The sequence below is a fragment of the Lepidochelys kempii genome, chromosome 2 (assembly GCF_965140265.1).
Source record: "Lepidochelys kempii isolate rLepKem1 chromosome 2, rLepKem1.hap2, whole genome shotgun sequence".
NCBI lineage: Eukaryota > Metazoa > Chordata > Testudines > Cheloniidae > Lepidochelys > Lepidochelys kempii.
The window spans coordinates 198,553,298-198,575,459 of NC_133257.1; the positions used below are offsets into that span (position 1 = coordinate 198,553,298).

The following is a 22,162-nucleotide window of genomic DNA, read 5'->3' on the forward strand; positions in this document are numbered from 1 at the left end:
CTCTTTCAATGCTCATTCTGGGCCTCTTTTCCCAGGAGGGGCAGGGTCTGGGTCAGATTAAAGTTTAAATGCAGGCCCTTGGCTCACTCACAGTGTTGTTGTGTTACTACACTGAGGCTGTGGTAAGGTGGGAAAACCACTCAAAATTCTCTCTTTTGGTTTATAGCAGAACACGTCAGTTGAATTAAAGCCTTATTATGGACCATATGTCCCTTGCCACTCCCATGGGCAAAAGGGTGCCAGACCTATCAAAACCACAGGCATTAGAAGACAGGGTATGCAGGGACTGTGACACACTACCGCCCTCCACCGCCCCTGATCCTGTAGTAACCCCCTCTATGGGCACTCCACAGGGGCCAGCTGACAACTGTATTTAGCATGGATTTCACACAGAAATTGTGTTGGGGAGTTAATCCTCCTGCAAGCAGTAATAACTCCTGCTGGGTCCCTTCCAGGTTTCTACTTCCATGGCATAGCTACCGGGGGCCAGCTGCTAATGGTGAGTGGACTCAGCAGGGCAGCTGTGCAGAGGCACTGGGTCTTTGTGATTGTCCCAAGATACACACATATCTCAGCACATCCACTGTTTTACAGGTCTGGACCCCTTTCTACTTCTACAAACACCACCTCACAAACCACACACAGAACCTGGATCTTGAAATTCCAAACAATAGAGAATATGACCCTATAGTTGGTGATAGGTACAGTACATTACCCCTTACATGAAATCAGCATGCACCAGTTAATTAAACCAAAGGCAAAGAGAAGTTGGAAGCTACTTATGGTCTCCATACACATGCATTAATGCACAATTGGTGAAATGGAAAAGAAGAATAAAAGGACAATTATAGTTTCACATCACTGGGCTTATCTTAATTAGATAAAATATTAAGTTTTAGTATCTAAGCAACATTTTGAGCAAAGAACAAGGTTTCATTGAAATTCAATCATGATCTGCTTTAATGGTTAGCTTGCATCTTTCTTCCATCTCATGTCAGATTAACCCTTACTCTGTATTCAAACAGGATTACTTTTTATATCAAATTTAATGCTGGGGAAGTTGCCAGACTGACAGCCATGGAGAAGACATTCTCTCTTTACATACAGAACAGGTACAGCATAGACCAAGGCAGTACAAAGCTCCCCGCATTTTAACTGCTAATCAGCCTCATCCAGTTCTGGACAAGCCATTTCTAGGGATGAGTGGGTAATTTGCTATTTTGACCCATTCAGTTCTTGACTGCTTTGCTCAGGATGCCAACAAAGATCCTAATTTTGATGGTAGTGGTTGTGAGGGAGGATGTTTTGTACAATAGTTGTTAGTATGAAGGACTGAAGTCAGGATCCCAAGTTTCTGTTCCAGCTGTCTGCCTCATAGAGACGTTGTGGGACTTAAGTATTTTTCAGTCCTCAGCTCAGAATATTATTTCCTGTGATGGAAATATCTGTTCATTAGCAACTGGGCTGAGGATTACAAGAATAATGGCTAAAAGAGATACATATGTAAGTCCTCACTGAATGACATGAAGGGTCTGAAGTTTATGGGAGGACTGGTTCAAATAGAGTCTCAGAAGTTGACACAATGGAACAATTTGCTTTCCTCCTGCCTCTGTATTCCTGTGAAGCAATTTCTGTCCAAATAATCGTGATGTCTCGCTTTTTTATAATACGCTATGTTTCTGTGCTATATTGACAGAGTATCAAGAACTGTACCCAATTCATTGAAGTTGGTGCCAAAATTTACAGCAATGCTCCTAATTTGAGATGCCACAAGTTTTGGGTGCTCAACTTGAGACACCTAGACCCTATTTTTTAGAGAGACTGAGCACTGGTGGCACCCACTAACTCTAATTCAGGTACAAACACCAGAACCAACACACATGCAGCCACTAGAGGGATTCATGATCACACACACTTGAATAGATCTAACATACCAGCCAATAGAAGACACTGATACCTATCTGCACAAGTTAGTGCAGGGATCGGCAACCTTTGGCATGTGGCCCATCAGGGAAATCCACTAGTGCGCTGGGACAGTTTGTTTACCTGCAGCATCCACAGGTTCAGCCGATCGCAGCTCCCACTGGCCGCGAACAACTGGTTTGTTGTTCCAGGCCAATGGAGGCTGCAGGAAGTGGCATGGGCCGAGGAATGTGCTGGCTGCCGCTTCCCGCAGCCCCCAGTGGCCTGGAACAGTGAACCGTGGTCAGTGGGAGCTGCGATCAGCTGAACCTGCGGACACTGCAGGTAAACAAACCATCCTGGCCCGCCAGCAGATTTCCCTGATGAGCTGCATGCCAAAAGTTGCCAATCCCTGGTGTAGTCAGTCATGTTGTATTATTTTTAGACTTTTCTTCCAGCCACTGGTTCTGGAACTGAGCTAACAATTTGCAGTTTTACCTTATGCCATTTTTGTTTCTCAGTCTCAGTCATTGAGAGAAGGTGAGGATGACAGTTTTCATACCAGGTGACCATTCTTCCAAAGAACAGTGTAATATTTTGTGACACTGCCCACTGACATATTCTAAACCTGGTCTAGTATAAGACTGAGTTATTACAGAATGCTCATTCACCTTTAATAAACTCAGTTCTAATTTTTTTTTTTTTGCTCTCTTCTTTTATTCTGTGACAAAAATTGTAGTCAGGGCAGAAGGTAAGTTTAAACTCCTATACCCCATAACAATAAAAAATAAACAGAATAGGGAAAACTATTAAGCCCACAACAGAGAAAAATACTGGCAACCTCTTTATATGCTACATTTGTGTCTAGCTTATCCAAGCTAAATATACATTTCCTTTTAAAAATGCTGAATCTCAAACAGCAATACACAAAAAAACAGTAAGAAATATCCTATATCCTACTAACTCCAAACCACTTACAGGATTGGGCAAATCATTCAAACCTCTGGCTAAGAGGGACCCATGCTGCAGAGTTTGAATCTAGCTCTGAGCTCTCCTACAGTATGGGATTGGTGAACATTTGTGCCCATCTCTACTGATGAGATACTACCAGTGGCTATAAGACATTCCCATTTCGCCTTAGATAACTTTGTCTCACTATTTGCAGTATAGTATCAAGTAGAAAGAACATCTCAGGAGTACTGCACGCCACACCTTGTTTAGGCATCTAAAGGAAGTGGCCACTTTTTATCGATAAACACAAATATTTATTTGTTGGCGTACACTTCAATAGGTATGCTAAGCTTAAAGTCCATTTTCCAGCAAGATCTGAGCTAAAGAAACTGTCTAGTTAAACTAAAAGTTTTCTGCTACCATCCATAGGCTCTACCGATATGGCATCAGCATCAGGCCACGGATTGGATTTAACACTTCAGCGATTGCAATGACGGAAGGGAACATCCTGATCATCTCATCTGACTCCCCTACATAACAATCTAGTCTGATCCCCTGCATCACCTAGGAAGGTCTCAGTCTTACAAACTGATATACCAAAAACAAAACCACAGAGAAACAGATTGCTATAGAAGGAAATTGAAACAAAAAGACAAATGTGAATTTATTCTATTCAGGTTCTTATGGCATGCCCTTTGTTGTGGTATTGAGCACCCGTTTAATTGAAAACCCATGAAAATGAAGAATTAATAGCATTACCTAGAGCCAGGCATAGCGTAGGTTTGTTCTGTGCAAAACTACACACATAGTACCAACAACATAATATAGGTGAAATCTACCCCTATGCAGAGGGTCAGCACAAGACCCTCAGAAAGGTGTAGAACTTAAATGGTGCCAATGCCTTGTGCTAGCCCTCTATTTACTCAGACATGAACCCATGGAAGAACTGGTTTTGATTCTTGGAACAGATCTGGTACCATTCAAGCAATGGCACATTCAGACACTTGGGAAAATATCTTGCATTGCTCAACACTGTGGCCTATAGTGCAAATAGTTATGGATGTGAGTACTTTACATAGGAGTAATCCCCATTGATTTCAGTGAGCATAACTATTTGCAATATCAGGGCCTATGGTAAAAAGGGGTCCAAAGTAAATTGCATCTGGTCATATGAATTATGGTAACCAGATATGGCACGTAAAAGGTCATGGTAGATAGAGACAGAGTTGGAACCTCAAGGATTTAGAGCATCAGGCAGTCAAGGTGACACCCAAACTATGGTCTGGCAAAAAAAAATAATCAACTGTAACTAGATTCAATTATTAGTCAAAATAGCATTCAGGCTGACAATTTGTATGCCAGCCAAGTGATTTTCCTTTAAAATATAATTACTTTCCCTGCACTGTTGAGGAAATAAAACAAGAAATAAATTCTATGTACTATTTTATTAAAAGAGCATCTGTCACAGAGCATTGTTACTGATGTCGGACTAAATTCAGTCTTGGCGGAAGCAGGTAAATAGGAGTTCCCCCATTTAAGCCAGAGTTGAATTTGGCTCATTGTACTGATAATTTAGATGCAATTGCTTTAACCTGCAGGTCTGAATACGGCAACAGCAACACAACTGCAGAATTCTTACCCTCTCTCTACTACCCTACTCCTCAGAAAGGAAAAGGACTTGTGACCACTCCGGTACATGGCTGGGTGTAACAACACTTTCTGCTAAGAGTTATATGGATTAAGGGTTTCTGTGGGTGACAGAGAGTAGTTTGGGTCAATCATTATCATGAATCATCTGCATCACTGGAGATTTTTAAGAGCAGGTTAGACAAACACCTGTCAGGAATGGTCTAGATTATACTTAGTCCTGCCATTAGTGCAAGGGACTGGACTAGATGACCTCTCAAGGTCCATTCCAGGCCTATGATTCTATGAAGGGCACCTTCCGAGGCACATGTAATGGGCTCAGAGTTCTTTAGTATATACCATGGGTAAACAAGGCATTACCGAATACTAAATTTTATTCTAAAAACGTCTCAACAGGTCAGTCATCAAACTCAGACGTAATGCTGAAAGCAGACAGGCAGCAGTCATGTCATTTTGGCATCTGTGGAACAGTGGTTTATGTCTCTTGAACTGGACTACAGACCCACATTGAAACAACACCAGAACTTCTTGCAGTGCTCTCCAGTCAAGTCCTCATTGCCTGTGGGGGTGGAGGTGAGTCATGGTAGTTCCTTGTCAGAGGGAGGGGCCATTCCAGATGGGTTTGTTAATGCTGGTGACATAATAAGGTGATCTTCTTGATTTGTGTGGCAGCCAATAACTCACAAAATCTCATGGTCAGAGAGGTATAGAAGTCAAATAGGAGATTAGCCAGTACAACCTGTTCTTTTGTGATTTATAGGTGAAAATCTCTGCATTAGTATATTTGATGAGGGAGTGACATCTTGCATTCTGATCCACAAGCATGAGACAAAGTGAAGACTGGCAAGGGTAAAGCAGAAGGCTATTACTTTTTAGGCTGCAGTGCGCTGTGATTATAACTACTCTGCAAATTTAATTCATATTGATAACATCTCATGTAGTGAGCAAACTATTTTGAAGAATTAAACCTTCCAGTTTGTTCCCAGCCATTCATTGAGCAGTAGAACATTTCAGAATAAATACCACTGTCTTTTTCTCCTCCACCCTCTAGATTAAAATGGAATTTAATTCCTTAGACAAAACAAATACCATTACTAACTGTGATTTATTTCGTACCACTGTGTGTAAGAAAAGTATTCTAAGTTGTTTGACATTTTCTCTTATGAGCAGGAGTCAAAATATCTGCTGTTGCTGATAGCTACCAGCTAAAAGTATACCAAAGAGACAGAGCCTACCAGGAAGAGAAAGGAAGGGCACCCCTTATTTTCCACCTGCCTTAGTCACAAGAGTTCCATCTCTAAAGATATGGCTACACAGCAACTAGACACCCATAGCTGCCCTTTGCCAGATGACTCGGGGTCATGGAACTTGGGCTATGGGGCTGTCTCATTGCTGTATAGACTTCTGGGCTCAGGCTGGAGGCTGGGCTCGAGGACCCTGTGAGATGGGAAGGGTCCCAGAGCTCAGCTGCAGCCCGAACCTGGAAGTCTACATAGCAATGAAACAACCCCAGAGCCCGAGCCCAAGTTGGTTGGCAGAGGCCAGCTGTGGGTGCCTAGCTGCTGTGTAGACGTATCCTAATAGCTGAATTTGAGCACTGCCAGTATGTGTCCTGTGTAGTTGCTATGTAAAGAGCTTCTGCAGCCAAGAGCAGAGATGCCAAGGGAATGTATAAGGGAAAGAGATGAAGATTTCACCATTGCCTATCCCCTTAATAATGGGGGGGAGGGGATGTGTGTAAAGATGCCATGAGCATAGTTTGAGAGTGGAGTTCTGGGCATAGGTGCTGGAACTAGGGCTGCTGGGGGTACAGCAGCACCCCCTGCCTTGAAGTGGTTTCCATCATACACAGCATTTACAGTTTGGTTCAATGACTCCCCCCCGCCCCATACATATTGTTCCAGTGCCCCTGGTTCTGGGGCCGATGGAGGGAGGGGGAGAGAAAGGGTTAGACAGAAGCACAGCTGAGAATATCAGTTATTCTTCCTAAAAATCTCTGGGGAAAACAATTGTGATTTCTGTATTATTTATTGGAGGAAAAAATCACTGTGACAAATGTATAACCCTAGGGCTCATCTTGCCCTCATTGAAAGCAACTGCAAAATCCCATTAATTTCAGTGAAAGCAGGATTGAGACTGCAATCCAGCAAAGCATGTGCCTAAACACTTGCTTAAGTGCTTTGCTGGATCAGGCCTGAGTCACTGAGGCCTAATCCTACCCCAAGAGAAGTAAATGGAAATAATTCAATTGACTTCAATGGGAATTGGATCAGGCTCAAAGCAGTGAGTGAGTATACATTTTAATGGCTATCTTTGAATCACAAAGTGCTCAAAATATCTACTTTAAAAAAAATGAACAAAAGCTGAATTTAGGAAGAGTGGAGCTTGTAATATTTGCCAGGCCTTAAACTGAAGTCATAACATGAAGGTAACCTCTAATAGCGAACAGCATGCAAGGCCCTGATCCTCCAGTTCAATCCACACTGATGAAGCCCTGCACTAATATAGAGCCCCGCTGAAGTCTCTGAGGTTCTTCACTCTGTCCACATAGATCCAGTGTGGAGATTGGGGCCCAACTTGGTAAAAGAACTCACCTGTGCTAGTTCTCAGTGGGAATTCATGTATGTGGCTGGAAGTTTTTATATCAAGCCACTTTGAAATTCTGAGTTAACTTTTAAGAAGTTGAACAAATTTCAAGTTGTGAAAAAGTAAGATTCTTAAAAATCTTATACCTAAAACCCAACTGATCTGATTCAACTCAAATGTTCAAGAACATTTATGCTCTGAACAGGGACTACACATGAGAAATTTTCTGCAGAAAGAAGCTTTTTCCAGAAAGTCTAAGTCGTTTCAATTTTAGGCTTATAATGATTGGTGACTTATAATTAGAGCCCAGATACTACAGTGATGAGCACAATGTAGGCATTTAGAATAGAACAGGCACTACAAGATTTTTCAGTATTTAAAACGTGTCCCAATTCAAGATGGGAAACGAAGTCAAAATCTCAACAACAAAAATTGTGAACCAAAAATTGTAAAAAATTGGATTGGATAAAAATCAAAATCGTTTGTTTTTATTTCAACCTTTTAAAAATCACTTTTTACTTTCCAATATAAAATTAATTTAAATATCATACTATAACATCATCTTATAGTGGTCAACATTAAAACTTACCATTTACCAAATTACCCGATTTGTCCCTAAATTTAGAATAGAACATCTCGGAAGTAATTGTGTGGTAACAGTTGGTAAATGTGAGTGTTTTAATGGTTTCTATTGATCATATATCCCTCAATTTGTGATGATCATTAATATCATAAAATATAAAATCATTCATAATATCTGTAATAAACTCCATTTTTCCATTCAGATTGATCTTCACCAGTTACATGAATTATTTTTTATTGCATTCTTAAATCGAATAAGGAATTTGCGATTTCTTGTACAGGGGGTGCCATTAAAATAAAAATCAGACTGTAGCAGCAATTACTACATCCTGATCAAAGAGATACAACACTATTTCCCTATACTTAGACTACGAAATAAAAATGTGGTAACTGTGGGTAAATGCTGACCGTTCAATGACAACTATTCTAATTAGGCATGTTTGAGGAGAATTTTAACTATAGGAAAACCATGACTAAGACTCAGACTGGTTTAATGACCCTTTATTTTCACGAAACTGGTTACAAAAGTTTCTATTTCATGAAACCTGTGAAGTACTAAACATGTTTTTCATACAGTTAAAGTTCTTCTTAAACTTGGGTCTTTAGAGTTTCCATTAGGAATCTTTTAAGAGTTACATTTGTTTAATATTCCAAGTATAAGAAAATATTGCTGAATCTCAGATATACAATGCACCAGATTAGACTGATTTTACTACATTTATTAAATTAATGCAGACATTTTACATACACATGACCTCGCTTCCACGTTCTATGCTAAGCAAATATTTTACCAGCACAAGAATAATTACTTTTTCTTCTTTACTCAATCAATGAAAAATAGAAATTGATTTAATGCACCGTTATAATTAAAATCTTCATTCTCATGGTCCTACTTGGAGAAAGGTTTTGTTAATTCTACTCTTGTAATTTAGCTGACTTTCATTAAGATATTTATCCTATAATAGTGGAAGTGACACATTCTGGCAATGCTGTGAAATTTCTTGCATAACTGCAGTGTTTGCGTGCCTGGATTTTCACACCACAAAACTAACATGAAAGGCATGACTAAGTTGTGAAATCAAATTATAGATGCAATGGAAATTCACAGCTGGAGCTGAAACATGCCAGGTAGGGTGGAACACATTCACAGATTTTATATTATATCCTTGTTTATTTCCAAAAATATAAATGCAGTAATGAGCCCTAATCCCTGGTGTTTTCTAAGGATTTTTATCCTTTAAATAGCCTCTTGGTTTTAAACTTTAAAAAAACAACTACAAATATTACACAGTAGCTTTTTTTAAAAACACACACACACACACACAGAGGGAGAGAGAGAGTCAATGACAATGGGCCAAATTCATCCCTGGTATAAGTCCTCTGCCCATTATTATTTTGCCATTTATGTTAACACAACTTGGCAATATCACCAAGTGTTCAAGATGATGCCAATGCAAGTCCATGTGGTGACCATGAGTTGATAAGATGAAGAGTAAAAGAAAGTCAATAAATAGATACACCATTGAGACAATGATGTCAAAATAAAACCACATCAGTGAAATAGAAGGGTGAGGCCTGGACAAGGACAAAACTATGTTAAACGAGGGGCAACCAGATGGAATACTGCTCTCCTGGCAATAATTACATTTATTTAGGGTGAAGATCCTAACTCATATTAGACAGGGAAGGGAGTATATGGGAGAGAGACCCCCCACTTAGGTCCCTGTGAGGACTACCAGATCCTTGAGCCCAGGCACATACAAGTGATTCAGTCTAATCATCCACATAGAATCATAGAATCATAGAATATCAGGGTTGGAAGGGACCCCAGAAGGTCATCTAGTCCAACCCCCCGCTCGAAGCAGGACCAATTCCCAGTTAAATCATCCCAGCCAGGGCTTTGTCAAGCCTGACCTTAAAAACCTCTAAGGAAGAAGATTCTACCACCTCCCTAGGTAACGCATTCCAGTGTTTCACCACCCTCTTAGTGAAAAAGTTTTTCCTAATATCCAATCTAAACCTCCCCCACTGCAACTTGAGACCATTACTCCTCGTTCTGTCATCTGCTACCATTGAGAACAGTCTAGAGCCATCCTCTTTGGAACCACCTTTCAGGTAGTTGAAAGCAGCTATCAAATCCCCCCTCATTCTTCTCTTCTGCAGGCTAAACAATCCCAGCTCCCTCAGCCTCTCCTCATAACTCATGTGTTCCAGTCCCCTAATCATTTTTGTTGCCCTTCGCTGGACTCTCTCCAATTTATCCACATCCTTCTTGAAGTGTGGGGCCCAAAACTGGACACAGTACTCCAGATGAGGCCTCACCAATGCCGAATAGAGGGGAACGATCACGTCCCTCGATCTGCTTGCTATGCCCCTACTTATACATCCCAAAATGCCATTGGCCTTCTTGGCAACAAGGGCACACTGCTGACTCATATCCAGCTTCTCATCCACAGTCACCCCTAGGTCCTTTTCCGCAGAACTGCTGCCTAGCCATTCGGTCCCTAGTCTGTAGCTGTGCATTGGGTTCTTCCGTCCTAAGTGCAGGACCCTGCACTTATCCTTATTGAACCTCATCAGATTTCTTTTGGCCCAATCCTCCAATTTGTCTAGGTCCTTCTGTATCCTATCCCTACCCTCCAGCGTATCTACCACTCCTCCCAGTTTAGTATCATCCGCAAATTTGCGGATACCCCCCTCCAAGAGCTGGTGAGCAGAGAGCAGCAAGGAATGGAAGGAGCCATAACGCCACCCCTTCTATTCATTGGCCAGAATAATTGAGTCAGTGTGGAAGGAGGCAACAATTTACCACTGGCCTATACTCATATTGCTGTAGGCCAATGGTAAATTACTACTACCTGGAAGCAAGGACAAAGGTAGAGAGGGAGAGTTACTTACTGCTGTGTCTGAACCACAATGTTTTGCTAGGCTACTTCTGGAGTGGTGCAATTCACACACAACCCCTTGGGCTGTGTCTAAAGTCACAATCTAGCCCTTAATAAATATGGTGAAAGAAGATGGTAATGATCTATTAAGTCATGCAATCCATGTCTCTGGTGAGCAGGGTTGCACCCTATTGCATATTTAAGAGTGTTTGTCCATTTTTGTTTTAAATGTGACAAAGCTCCCAAAATTGTCCTTAGGACTTTATGGATAAGGCAAATACAACTCATTGTCAGAAAGCTTTTTCTGGTATTCCACTTAAAATTTCTATTCTATAACTTGAACCCATTATTCCCGCTTATATCCCTCTATTTTATCATGCTGAATAACTTCTTTACCTCCCTGTTTTCACCCTCTAAAGTTTTGTAGGCTGAATGTATGTTCCCCCCTAAGTTGTCAGTTATCCAAATACATATTTTAATCTTTCCTTGAAAAGGAAAAGTCACTCTCTCCAGCCCTCACTCCTAGTTTTGTTGCTTTTCTCTGAACTCTCATCTTTCTGGTAATGAGGTGCCCAGAAATTAACATAATATTTGATCTGTGGACTGTTACTTCCGTGCTTCATGATGTGATGTCTCTGTAGACCAAAACTGTACTGGCCATTTTTGGGTGCCATCTGAAGGGGTAAGCCCACATATATGATGAACATGCATTTCCAAAAATCCTATTTCAAGGGGTACTTCTTAACTGAGATGCCAACTTTCCAGGAGAGCTAGTCCTTTCAGATGTCGTGGTCAGTGCCACAACATGGGAAGTGTATAATCCCAAATAAAATTGTTGGGTTGGTGCAAAATACATAGCCTACCTTCTGATTATTGAGCCCCTCTAGGATCAGTATCTGAGTTCCTGTGACTTCTCAGATCTCTACCTTACAATTATTTTAAATCACACTTCCTTTCTGTTTAATCAGATATGGTTTCTTCTGGTGTTAGTGACAGCGAGTATTTATACACCTCATGTAAACGCAAAACTTTTCCCCCTTTTTGTCCCTTATCTTTTCTATTAGACAATTGGCTATGATATAATGACACAAGTAAATAATGACTGTCAGAAAGCCAAGAGTTTACCATGCACCTGAGCCAGGAGACTTACATTAATCAAATATGTATGGCAGTGGTTGAATTTATTGTACAGCACTATCTGAATAAACTGGCAGGCCTGGAACACACATCATTCTGCAAATAATAACACAGCATAACACAACACAATATAGCTCAGCGTGCTGTGACACACCAATGGCATCTGTAAATTAAAGATAACCTGTAGACCTATTGCATGGAGAGGGATAAAGTGAATCCAGGTGGTTTGCAATTATTCCAGGAACAGCATCTGCCACTAGATGAAATGGGATAATAGCTTCAAAAACAAAAAAACATCATGAAATTTATTTTTTGGGTCTCAGTGGTAGTTTCCAAATCCTAGGTCTAATTGGTTGTAATTGGACCATCCAATTCCAAAGCCAATGACAAAGGCAGAGTATACAGAATTAATCTCTACCTAAGAAAGAAAAAGAAATTAAAGCATGAGATAAATCCCAGCATTTTGCAAAGAAATAGGATAAGCAGCCAAGATTTTCAAAAGTGATTAATGATTCTTGGTGCCTCCACTTTGGGTGCCTGCTTGACACAAACCAGAGGGATCGGATTGTCAGAAAGTGCTGAGGACACACCCACAGAAAGCCAAGACTCTTTAAGGGGTATGAAATTGAGCACCCAAAAATTGAGATGCCCAAATTCATTAGTCTCTTTTGAAAATCTTGGCCTCTAAGAGTCTTACCTCTTTTCCTCTCCCTCCTGTATAAATGGAAGAGCTTCCCAAATGCCCCACAAATTAGAAGAACCTGTTAAAGAATCTTTCAGTAATAAATCAGAAGTTTCAGACACTGAAATCACCCAGGAATTGCATGCATGGTAAAACACCTAACGTATGAGCTGATATACATGGCAGAGCACTGAATGCTTCTTTTAAAAAGAAAAATCAGACTAGATATCATGGTGTATTCACTGCTCTCTGCTGTACAATTAAGAGAAGAGCCATGACCTAATTAATCAGATCACTGAGGCAAAGCAAGGTGTGGTCACTCCTAAGGGAAATCCTATTAGGCCTTCTACTTCCCTAGGAAGAAAGGGACTTGGGAGTAATTATCCATAGTAAAATGAATGAAAGGTCACAGTGCACTAACTTTAAAAAAAAACGCAACTAACTCTACTCTGATATAGGGGAGTTACAGCCACTTCACACTGAAGTCTTGATCTTACAAGTCCTTGTGCTCTGAACAGTGGAGTACGCAAGGTGGCATGCACAACTGTAAGCAGAGGTTACAGCTGTACAGCAGTAAGCTTCACTCCCTTACAGTGTGCTGGGTAAAAGGGGAATGGGAAATGGGCAGTAAATGGTCATATCTGAGGAGACAAGTGTTTGCTTGGTTTTATCCCACTACTGCAAGTTCTTCAGGGTAGGGATAGTGTCTTTGTTATATGTTTGGACAGTCTCTCGCCTGTTCTCTGACCACCACTGTAATGCAAATATTAAATCATCATCATCATTCTAGTGAGGCAGTCTACTGTGTAGTCTTCTTGAATCCAGCTCACATGGTGCACAGGCCTTGCACTTGCCCTTTGCACAGGGGTGAATATCAAGTAGCAGGAGTAACATGGCCAGCATTCAGCAGCACTCATTAATTCAAGAGTGGTTCCGCTACATTTTCTGTTCTGCTCCTCATTTTCTTCTTATATGTGTAACACTCCACAAGTGGGCTGTGTGGGATTGGGCACTGCACGAACACTACCAAAGCTGGGCTATGATACATATTTAAAATGTCTTTTCACTATAACAAGGAGAAAGAAGGCTAAGACAAGGCATGGCCTGCCAATCTAAACACAGCACTGGGAGCCAGTAACGAGTAATTCAATGTCTGCTTCCCTCTGTGTTGAAGGTTAAATAATTTAACCTCTGGGCCTCAGTATCCAAGTCTGCAGAACAGTGATAATATCATCTGCCCAATGTATATGGGTTTTCGGGAGGGTTAAGTAATTGTTTCTAAAGTCCAATGAAAATGAGAAGCATCACAGAAGGGATAAAGTATTCATTATTACTAATAAGACCAACCAAGGCAATACATGATTTCGTGTTTACAATGCATGTGAAATAAATGAAGGAACACAGTCTAAAAAAAAAAAGACATGTGGGGACATGATAACTCTAAAACATTTGAGGGTCAGCAGTACATGATAAGAGAATAGGACTATCACACTAAACAAGAGCTGGAACATAAACTAAGGTTAAAAAAGAATAAGTTTAGATTGGATAAAGACATAAGGAAAAATATTTTGAACAGTAAGATCATTCAGATAATGAAACGGTTTGCCTATTGCTATAGGTATAAGCACACATGCTCCTAGTTTTCAAGGACAGATTAAATCCGTGTGTATGAATAATATTACAGTGGGCACAACTAAAAAGTCAATGTTTACTAGCAGGAATTACATAATGGTAACTACTATAGAAAGGGACCTTCTTGCTTGGCCCTGGATGTCAGACTAGAGGAATAAACATGTTCCATCCAATTCTATTCCCAATGAGGTTATATAATGCACCTGATTCTGTTTTCAGGTTCTGACCAAAGGGGAAAGAGAAATAATGGAACTGAGTCATCTCATCTCAACCATTAGTGGCTCCATTTTTTCCAAATGCTGCCTGTGAAAACGGGCATGCAAATGTTTATGTAAATTGTGGCAGTGGAACTTCAGAAGCCAGTAAGAACATTTGGCTTAGCTATAGGGCTGCATTAGATTACTGTGGATGAAGTAAAGAAAGACTAAAGCCTGATTTTCAAAGTGATCGAATACACCCATATCAGTGAATGTTAGATGCTGAGGAGGAGGGAATAAGATGGAGGAACTCTTTGAGCATTAATTAATACATACCGTATGTATTTCTCCATGGTTATGATTATAGTCACTCCATGACTAAGGGCTTGTCTCCACTTACCGGGGGATCGACGTGTGGTGATCGATCCACCGGGAGTCAATTTAGTGGGTCTAGTGAAGACCCGCTAAATCGACTACCGATTGCTCTCCCATCGACTCCGGTACTCCACCGGAACAAGAAGCATAAGGTAAGCCAATGGGAGAGTTTTTCCCATCGACCCAGCACAGCACAGACACCACAAAAGGTCAACCTAAGGTACGTTGACTCCAGCTACATTACTTATGTAGCTGGAGTTGTGTAACTTAGGGCGACTGAGCCCCATTGTGTAGACCTGCCCTAAATGTGTAATTTAGGATTTTTCTGTGATCCCATGTTCAGTTCCCTGATCCACCGCAAACTTTTTGTGTGACCTTAAATAAATCCCTTCGTCTCGCTGTGCCTCAGATCCCCATATGTAAAGTGTAGATCATTTGACTAGTACTTCCTGAGCTCAGAGAAATATGTTAATGATTGTGAGGTGTTCAGATAATGGGTGCCATACATTATATTATATCCATTCATATGTGTTATTAAATGGATTTTAAGACAATTTTAATAAATAATACATCTCCTCTCCCCTCCAAACAGCCAGAGCATGACTTTTAGTATAATTTCCCATGCAAATACAATTTAATAATTAAAATTTCAAGTACTGGGGCCTTTCTTATATTCTCATTGGCGGGGGGTAATCAAAAGTTTGGCATAAGCATTTTTAGCTGTGACAAACCTATGACTTTCCCCATGACAACCAACCAGCCTTATCCAAGATGAATAGATGCCAGTGGTTGGTTTATTGATTCAGAGTGCTCACCGCCCTTTTTTCCCCTGATGACCATTTCACTTCAGTGAATTAGTCAGCGTGGGAGGAAGGAGAGAACATGAGGCTCCAGATCACTTGCTGAAATAGAATTGGCACCTGGCAAATAGCACAAAAGACAACCTCCCACTAATATCAGTCACCACGTCAGAACAGCTTCTCATCCTCTCACTTTCATTGAAATACTTATATTCATCTGTGCCCTTATGTGTAAATTAGAACTGAAAATGGGTGAGTTGGTGACCCCATTCACCAATGTCTTTATTCATCACCCATAATTATAGGCAGCAAGGGTGGCTACTCTTATTGGCAAAGTTGCCCAAACACCTTATACAGCGTGGTCCAGAGCTATTTCAATGTCTCAGGCAATGGGACTCTCCCCACTTCCTTTGGGACACAGTTCTGCAATCTAATAAATCTCACAAAGGAAAAAGTATCAGAAAACACTTCCCTAATTTACCTTTTCCAATTTCATCTGATTATTTCTCACTACAAAACTCCCCTTTTTCCATTTTAAATGCATTCTTTACCTCCTTCCCCACCAAACCTTAGTCAACCTGTAAACACTAAAAGTCATGTTTTTTAAAAATTAGTTGTATAAGTGATTACTGAGATTTTGGAACCATGTTAAGTGACTGCATGTGCAAATGACTAGTAAGGCACCAAAAATATCAATTCAACCAAAACTGCTTGGGCACCCAAATTTTCATTCACAGTCACTATAAACCGATTGCACAAATATAGTCCTGTAATTTCATGTGGATCTCAAACTTACCATTTTTGAGACCATGGCACTGATTGTTGATAGTTTATACAGTTGGCACAGTGTTTGTTACAGGTCCTGCAGCTTGTGCCTTCTTGGAATTAGCTTTGGTATCAGTGTATTGGTCAAGCTTTGGTATCAGTGTATTGTTTACAATTATAATAATGACTGAGTGGGAATAATGGTCTTGTGAGTCACATTATCTATGCAGCTGCAAGATAAAGTAATATTCTGCCACATACTACACTGTGGCACATAAATTAACACACGCAAAAAGCTTTGATAACCAAGAGATCAGAGTGTTTTTTTGCAATCTCAAGAGCAAAGACAGACAATTGCTATGCAGTAATATTGCTCCATCAGGAAGGCTTAAAAGGATTTTGTATTCCTACTGGAAATTATCCTTTTTTCCCAATTAAAGTTGGAATGACTGGACAACTGCTCTGTTCTTACAAACTATCCTAAAATGTGGCAAGTAATTCATCCTTCAAGTAACTCAAGTGAAGCTGGCAGAAGAAGCCCTGCTGTCTGAAAAAGGATGAGGCAAAACCATGAATTTCAAAGGGAATTGAGAGGGACTTAACTAATATTTATTTTCTTTTTATGTGACTAAGTTTATGGAATGGTATGCCAGGCCTTTCCAATCCTCCCACTATGGCTGAGCAAATAATTTGCAACAAATACCTTATCCAATGGATATAGATCTTTTTTTCCCCCTTCCTTCAAATGGAATATCTGGACTAGGAATGTTATAAAACTCTGGGCTTGCTTTTGATCTCACATCAATTTTATAATGGAGTTACTGCACTGGCTTCAGACAGACTTATACATGAGTAGAGCTAGGTAAAAAAAAATTTGGATTAAACTTTTTTTCACTGAAAAATGCAGATTCAGGCTGACTGAAACAATTTCTATTTTCAGAATTTTGTACAAATCCATAAACGTTTTTGTCTTGACAATTTTTGAAACGTTTCAACTTTTCAATTCAAAATGGCTTTTCATTTTGACTTATATCTCAGTTTAAAGGTACAAATATAAAAAGTGTTTAATTTGGGGTTAAACTAATCATTTTTGTTTGCACACTTTTTTTTGGGTCAACCTGAAACAATATTTTTTAATTCAGCCACTGAACCAAAAAAAAAATTAATTATTTGCACAGTTCTACTCCTGTGTTATGCTGGTGTAACTGTGAACAGAGGCCCTTTGTCTTTATACGCATCCACCCACATTTCACTCAGGAAGAACTTATTTGTTCTGTCTTCAGAATGTGATTTTTAAGAAGGAAATTGTGGATTTTTCCTACTTTTCTACCACTTAAAAGTTTTCCTTTAATTTCCCAATCTACCTCTCTTCAGTAGAAATTTGCAATGTTGGACAGTCACATGGTGGTTTTGTTGGATTGCTTCTTCAAGCAGCCGTACAAATCACTTGGCAAGGTGCTGCAGAATGACAATCACAAGACCTGAATCTTACTTCTGGAGACTCCATAGATAGGTTTGCAATGCCTCAGTCTCTCGCAGACCTGGAGTGTAGAAGACAGAATCCAGATTTAAGATTGTGCTGTACTATTTCTGCATGATGTTGCCTCACTGCATTTTTGCAAAAATATTTAGGCATACAATGTATGTTGGCGAAGCTATTTTCACATCAGCAAAAAGGCCCTCACAACTGGCTTGAGTTATCTACTCTCAAGCTAATTCCTCTCCACTTAGCCTAGCTAAGTGAGAGCGGTGACACTGCAAAACACTCGAACTGTGTGTTTGAATTAGCAGCACAGGGCTCTGCTGTATTACTAGCCCCAGCATCAGCCGCACTTGAGCTTCAGTCCATTCTAGCTATTTTGAGATGAAAGCACTGCTTACCTAGAGATTTTTGTGTGGGAAAAGGAGTTGGGTTAGGGGCAACATATGAATTAACGCCTTGAGCTAATAGCGCAAGGAAGATAAGTCTTAAATCAATAACACGATGCAGCACTTTGACTTATGTGTGAAGGTGTGAATCGTATGTAGCAGTGCTCTGCCCTCAGCAAGATTAACACAATAATTGTATTGATGATTCAACTGAAAAAACCACCAGTATGAAACACAAGAGATACATATCCATATACCAACAATAAAGAGGACAATGCAATGCCTATGAGAACGAATTGTCTTTGAGCCATAGATGGCAATTGCAGCTGGAAAAGTAAAACGTTCCAAGATCAATGGTCAGCACCATCCAAACCTCTCCCCCAACTCCCCCTCCCCCCCCCCGCAAAACAAAACAAACCACAAAAGGGCCACTGATGACTAAGGAGCTATGTCAGCTAGGAAAAGACCTTAATAGAGACAGCCAGAGAACGCATCAGCTTAACTTTCAGAAAACCTTCCAGGGAAGTTGCACTTAACCCAAAGTTCCAGAGCAGAGAGGCTTGCAGGGAACAGGAGCTCTCTGGCTCCCCCTATGAAAAAAAGGAGAAAGTGAAATGGGCACTTAGCTGCCGGCAGGTTCAATTTGTATAATTATCACATGCCTCGGTATAGTGTGCTGAAGTGTTTGCAGCTGTATTGTTAGGAGTTCCCGGGTGTTGTGTTCATATGAATGTTGTTAGCTTGGCTGCATTGTGGGGCAGGGAGTTTCTGGAGATAGAGGGTGCTTCGGTTTGGGCAGGGGCGGGCAAACTTTTTGGCCTAAGGGCCACATCGGGTTTCCAAAATTGTATGGAGGGCTGGTTAGGGGAGGCTGTATTGTATTAATACAATATTAGAGATATAAAATTAAAAGCTATTGCCAGGATTCTCAAATGGGGCTAGTGAAATGTGGGTACCTGAATTTTTTTGTGTGCCCACTGTGAGATGCCTCAAAGGGACCTGCTTTTCAGAAAGTGCTGAGAAATAATCCCCTGAAAAATCAGGCCCTTTTAAAAATTATCTGAAGTTGGAGATAAACAATTAAAGGACTCTAATTCCATCCATTTTGAAAATCTTACCCAAAAATCTTACCACTAAATCAATCATGCCTTTCTTTGTAACATCCTTAAAACCATCAGCATCACATGCATCACATTTGGCTCTAAAGCCAAAGATTTAGTTGGCTTGGAAATCAAACTATTTCTGTCACTGCTACAGTAGATAGGAGTAGGTCGGAGCTAGGCCCAGTGGGGAACCTTTCACCACATTGCCCAGGTTGTATCTGCTCTGTGGATGAACATAGGACTTTGCTCTGAGCATTGTCATGCCAGGTTTTTCACAAGCCCTAAATTCACACCTACATTTTCTTTTTACTTTTCTATTGAAGAAAGGGGCTGGGGGGGAAGCAAAAGAAACCTTTGTATCCCTGGAAACATCATGCTTCATGGGGTTGGTGTGCATACGTTTGTGAATGAAGATGATTGAGAGTAGTTGTACCACAGTGACCGTCAGATCCTGTCTTCCAAAGTTAATGTAAAATCCTCTCTTCAGAAATAGTGTCTCCAGTACGACACATGTCCAGCTATTCCAATCCATGTTCCAAGGGTTTCTCCATAATGAAACCGTAAGACAATACATTCTTTTTCAAACCTGCATTATGGCCACATTAGAATAGACTCCTTTGTTTCTTCATTCTCTGTCTTTTAGAGGCTGGTCAATCAAATGACCAAGAATAATCAGCCTCTCTGCCAATGCCCACAGGGAAGGAGATAGACAAGCCAACACTGTTTGGCTGTTCAATGAACCCTTATTTCATGATAGTGAATTTAGAAATGTTACCCATTCAAAAACATACTATATTCTGCATGGAGACGAGCCGAATAATTTACACAGGGACAGACACCAGAAAGAAAGCACAACAGATGAAGTAACAATGTGATCTCAGAGCCAGAATGAAAAGAACAGGTTGCTGCTGCTGCGGCTATTTCTTCCGTGTCAGAGGAGCTGATTTTACAAAAGCTACTCTCGCTTCTCTGATTGCTTAAGGAGGAGAGGGAAGAAGATCTGTAAATCTTTGACAGAGTGCAAGCATGGAGAGAGATATATTTGGTATGGTAGGGGGAGAATATGAAGGAAAATTACTAGTAAAAAGGCAACAAAACTGGTGGGCTCCAGGCCAGGTTCCTTAAGGCAGATGGTACTGTCAGTTACAACTGCAACTGAAAATCTAGCAGACAACAGGGGCAAGTGTCAACATATTTGGAGATTGCTACCAGCTGTTACACCAAACCATATACCCTCTTCTGAGGAGGAGGAAAAAGCTTTGCCTTCAGACTCTTTAGTTTATTTGATGGCAAAAATTAAAAGACTCCATTAGAGCTGTCAAGATTGCAAATGCCAACAATGCTGTATCCTGTAATAAGCTCTTTAAGCCTGAGATTGGCAGAATACTTTCCTTTTTATAAAAAAAAAAAGCGGGTAGCATGTTCTCCATGATCCCTTTATTTAGCCTATACCATCCTAGTGTCCTAGCCTTAGAGAGGAGGCGTGGTTGCAGCTCCTTCTGGAGCCCCCCTGTCAGAGAAACGAGCCGAATTACACAGAAGGCTAGGGGAGGTAGCCTTGAATGATGCGAGCCACTTTCTTCCTGCCACAGTGAAATACTGCCTCTCTGGTATGCAACATACATGCCTCCTCAGGAGCAGCAGCTGCCCAGTAATGAACCATTACCATCACTTGTACCACTTACCAGTCAAAAGCAGCAAAACCAGCAGTTTCCTCTACCTGTAGCCTTCCCTTCCTTCCTGACTGGTGCTGCTTGCTAGCTCCGCCTTTTTCACTGATGCTCCTGGAGGTGGAGCAGAAGGGTCTGGTGTCCCTTCCAGTGGTTCTGCATGCTCAGTGAAGATGTAATGTTCAGAAAATTAAGAAGTATGCCTCTAGCAGGTTCTACAGAGTGCAGAGCATGTACAAATGGCAATATAGTGGCCTCTAATATAGCCAAATCTGGGTAGATTTTCACAGGGACCGCAAAAAGCACCGAGGAATATTTATTTATATTTCTTCAAATTTCTAAAAGTACCACTGGAGGGCCCCCATCAAATGCTCCACGTGCCTCTTCCATAAATTAAAAATCACAACCTAAACAAAGAATTGCTCATAAATATGTCCACCTCAGCCCACCCTTTTTCCAAACAGTTGTAGGCAAGAAAGAAAGATTCCTCTGTGAAATTTCTGCACAACCCCACAAAGTACTAGAATGCCTAAAAAAACCTTTTTAAAAAATAGGAAAATATTGGCAAAACTACCTCTTTCCAGTCCTAATCTTGCTGTTTTGAAACAGCTTTATTGATTTTTATGGTAACTTAAAAAACAAAACAAAAAAACCCAACAACTACCTGAGCTAGAGAGCAAGGATGGAAAATTGAGCCCCAACCACTAAAATTTGTCAAACTGATAAGCAATTGGAACCAAGATGTTCATGCATGCTGTAGGGAAATTCTGCAATGCCATAGTGATAGACTGGGGACTAAAAGAGGCCTTTACTATATCTGTCTTCCACAGTCCTGCTAAACCAAGATATTTGCCTCCTGAACTTTACTCAGTTAGGTCCCAATCCAGCAAAGCACTTAGCCTTAATGTTAAGCAAATGAACAGTTGCACTGAGTTAAAAATTCTCATGCATCACATAGGAGAGAGGGGAAATTCTGAACTGGTTGGACTTTATAAATGCCAGATCTTGATCAAATGTGGACACAGGAATCAATAGGTCCTCAGCTAAAGTCCCAAGGAAAGGAAAACCAAAAAAGGATCATAGACAAAGTGTTTCTGTGGGTGTCTACGCTGCAATGATGGAGTTTGATTGCAGCTCTCGAAGACATACCCAACCTAGCTTGGGTACCAGAGCAGTGACCCCACAACAGCACAGGCTTCAGCATGGACTCGCCGCCTGAGAAAGTACCCAGGGTTCTGGATGGGCTTGTACAGCCTGCACCGATGTTCATGCTGCTGTGGCTCCACTGATCCAGTACTTGAGCAAGCTAGATTAAAGCTAGCTCGGGCATGCCTGCATGAGCTGCAGTCACACCCAGTGATTGCAGTGTAGATATACTT

The 22,162-nt window shown here is 40.7% G+C and overlaps 1 protein-coding gene across 1 annotated transcript in view; it reads right to left on the minus strand.

Annotated features, from left to right (window-relative positions):
• LRRC3B (leucine rich repeat containing 3B) overlaps positions 1-20,839 on the minus strand; it is a 300,630-nt gene extending 279,791 nt beyond the window's left edge. The window contains exon 1 of the mRNA XM_073333447.1: positions 20,799-20,839. The gene's annotated coding sequence lies outside the window, so the exon portion shown is untranslated. The remainder of the gene's footprint in view (positions 1-20,798) is intronic.
• Positions 20,840-22,162: the final 1,323 nt, after the last annotated feature.